This window comes from Trichosurus vulpecula, chromosome 1 (genome assembly GCF_011100635.1).
Source record: "Trichosurus vulpecula isolate mTriVul1 chromosome 1, mTriVul1.pri, whole genome shotgun sequence".
NCBI lineage: Eukaryota > Metazoa > Chordata > Mammalia > Diprotodontia > Phalangeridae > Trichosurus > Trichosurus vulpecula.
The window spans coordinates 533,045,458-533,048,977 of record NC_050573.1 but is presented as its reverse complement, the minus strand read 5'-3'; positions in this window follow the sequence as shown (position 1 = coordinate 533,048,977).

The window sequence follows — 3,520 nt, the reverse complement described above, 5'->3', positions numbered from 1 at the left end:
TGTGTATTGATATGAGTTTGTAGTCCACTATAACCCCTTGTTATGTTGTTTTCCTACACAACCACCTCTTTCCAATCCTGCTCACAGAAGGAGAGGGAAAGGGGATAGATAAGATGGGAGAGTCAGCACAAGCCAAGAAGCTTTCCATGGGTGGTCCAGAAGGCCCCTGGCTAGATGTGCCCAACCTCCTTTATGAGCCTTTCCAAAGGATACTTCTTTAGACTATTAGAGACTTGAATTTGAATCTCAGTCTGACCTGAGCACAATGGTCTTTGGTAACTTGCTGGTTTCTTGCCCTCCTTGTCAACTGACTGATTTGAAAGTTGAACAACTTTTCTGCTTCCTAAACTTTAGGGCTGACTCCTAGTTCCAAATAAAAATGTCAAGTCCTGGTCAAAGCTACTTTGGATGGGGCAAAGAGTCTATAAATTGGTCAAATCAGAATCCTGGCTTGATCTGATGTCTCCAGCCCATCTGTGAAAGTTCAAAATCCTGCTATGCTAATTCCAATGACATCTTCCATAGTGAAAAGATCACCTAGTTCTCAATGCCAAGCGTTTAGGAAAGTCTGGTTGAGTAGGGCTTCTAGCACCCTTGGATATGGAGAGCAGAGCTAGCCAGAGAAGCATGAGTTTTCTAGTTGGCCAACTCTGAAGAATGACTAGTTCTAGGAGTCTTGTAGAATATAGTAGGGTCTCAAGTAGTAGGAAATGGAGAAAAAGTATTTCTTGAAAAGAGGTTTTGAGGACTGAGAGCACTGGAAAGGTAGCCCAACATAGATAAACAGGATGGAAGAGTTGAAACTGGTTTCTATGAGGTTTTGGTTGGCTAGGAGCCTGCCCAATAAATATAAAGGAATCCCTGGATCAGAAGTCTTATTTTGGAAGAGCAAGTCCAAAGGGGAAGTAGTGATGACAAGTGAGCCAAAGAGGGAGTACCCAGGGCCTAATGCAGAAGACTTAGGATATTTTCTCCAGTATGGACAGGAAAGGGATTAAATCATTCACAATGTTGAGCACATAGTAAGTATTCAGTAAATGCTTATAGACTTATGGATTGCTAAGGAACAAACAAAGTGTAACTGTTCAGGACCACTTAGAGATTCTGGAACCAGAGGATAAATCCAGGATTTTGTTAGGAATCTGGGAAATGAGTTAAACCAGGAGGAAGAATGTCTTTATTCCTCAATTGTCAGTTTGGACAAGAGGTGGAGGTGGATTTGGTGAAGTTCCCAAATGTTAGGATGTCAGTGGTTGTAAAAAAAATGGTCCAAGAGTCCTTTTCCTCCAGACATTTAGTAGAACCTTTGAAAAGAAAGGATTAATCAAAGGGATCCTGAATCAGAGATCTGCAGCCCTGTTCCATCATCTACTAGAGGGCTTAATATATTCCACAACACAGAAGCAAGTCCCAGCATTATGCCCCTTAAAATGATCATGAATGTGACCCCCAGAGGTCAGTGGGGGGTAGATTTAGATTTGGAAGAAACCTTAGAGACTATTGAGTCCAACTCCCTTATTTCAAAGATTAGAAAACTGATCCAAAGAGATTTCTAATGACTTGTCTGGGGTCACTCAACTAGTGTGGGATTTGGTCCCCTCTTTCCCACTTCGATTCTAATGCCTTACCTACTAAACCCACCCGTACAACCTTTTGACACTTTTCCAGAGAAGGTCTGAGAGTCTCAGTAGTCTAATCTCATAGGAACTCTGCCTGGGGGCTTTATGGATCCTTGAGGAAAGGGTCTGTTTAATTTTTCTTTGTATTCCCATCACCTAGCATAGGGAGTGGCCCAGCACAATGGGAGAAGCTGTCCTACCCAACAACAATTAGGCCTAATTTTTTTTAATTCAATTTTCTTTTATTTCCATGAAGATCTACATTCTTTATTCCCACTTCCCCCTCTTCCCTATTGAGAAAGGAAGAAAAACAAAACCTGTTACCAACACGTATAAGCAAATAAAAGAAATCCCCACACCGTGGGCCTAACTTTCTCTAGTATGTTTTCTCTTAGTTTTGAGTGGACGTCATAGTCAATCAGAATTAAATGTTTGGGGAAGGATACCATCTTTCCCCACACTGGGCAGGGAGAATGTGTACCCTGAAGAGTCCCTGTCTGTGGGAGCCAAGAAGTACCAGATTTTTGGAGAAGCAGTTGCTGAATATTGGGGACCCATAAAGAAGATTCACAGCAGAAGGTTGGTGTAGACACAGTCCTGGACTGGTGGTGAGAAGTTGATGGAGGCTGGGGGAGCAGGGGATGGAGAATGAGAAGAGCAAGATGAGAGATATTGCCAGTATATCGCCCCAATTTGAACAAAGGACAAAAATAAATTACTTGTCCAGTACCACAGCAATTTAGTGGGAGAGATAGGACTTGGGTTTCTTAACCCAGTTCATCTGGCTTTTCATCACCATTATAACACACACTTAAATACAGGTAGAGATTGAAGGTTTACAAAATACTTTCCATCCAAGCCTGTGAGGTAGGTACTCTTATCATCTCCGTTTTACAGATGAGAAAACTGATATCTAGAGAGGCTACCTGACTTGCCCAGGGTCATGAAAAGCTAGTGGCAGAGCCAAGATTAGAATTTAGGTTTCCTAACTCCTAAGTTTATTGTTCTTTCTTTCATTACACCATTCTGTGAGACAGGTAAGTGGTTCCATTTTCTTTTGGAATGGTCTGAAATTCAACAAGGTCTCAATTTGGGTGAGTGGGTGGGGGGTGGGGAGCACAATTCATGTTGGGTAAACTGAAAAGGACAGCTAGGTGGTGTCAGCCTGGAGTCTAGAAGACTCATCTTCCTGAGTTCAAATCTGCCATCAGATACATACTAGCTGTGTGACCCTGGGCAAGTCACTTAGCCCTGTTTGTCTCAGTTTCCTCATCTGTAAAATGAGTTGGAGAAGGAAATGGCTAAACCACTCTAGGATCTTTGCCAAGAAAATCCCAAATGGGGTCGCAAAGACTGAAACAACTGAACAACAGTGAAAATTCTGTGAAATGTTAATGGAAGGTTATGCTCTGGGGCCCTAGGCTATAGAGGAACCATGAAGTCCAGGGGGTTGTTTTATGAATGATTACATTTAAGATAAGTTGGTACCATGTTCATGAAATAAATGCAGGGCTCAATTGTTTGTCTCTACTTGGCACCTGGGTCCAGTTTCCTGGAGTCTAGAGAATATTCAAAGACCTAGATTGAAATTCCCCAGTGCCTCTCTCTTACTGCCACAGTCACTTGAGGGGTTCATGGAGAAGGTTGGAGAAGGTCATTTTAGCAAGCTTGAAAATAAAACAAAACCAAACCAACTTTACTTTTATTTTATTTTTGCTTAAGCATTTTAGCGAGCCCCTTAGAGGGGTTGGCACCTGTGACTGACTTCCCTTCTTTCCAACCCAAATGACTTCTATACCGACCCACTTCCTTTCTTTTCCTTGACTTCCTGAATAGGAAGAAGACATTGTGACTGACCCCTGTATCTCTGAGTCCCTTAGCACAGGAACTTGGCTGTTTGT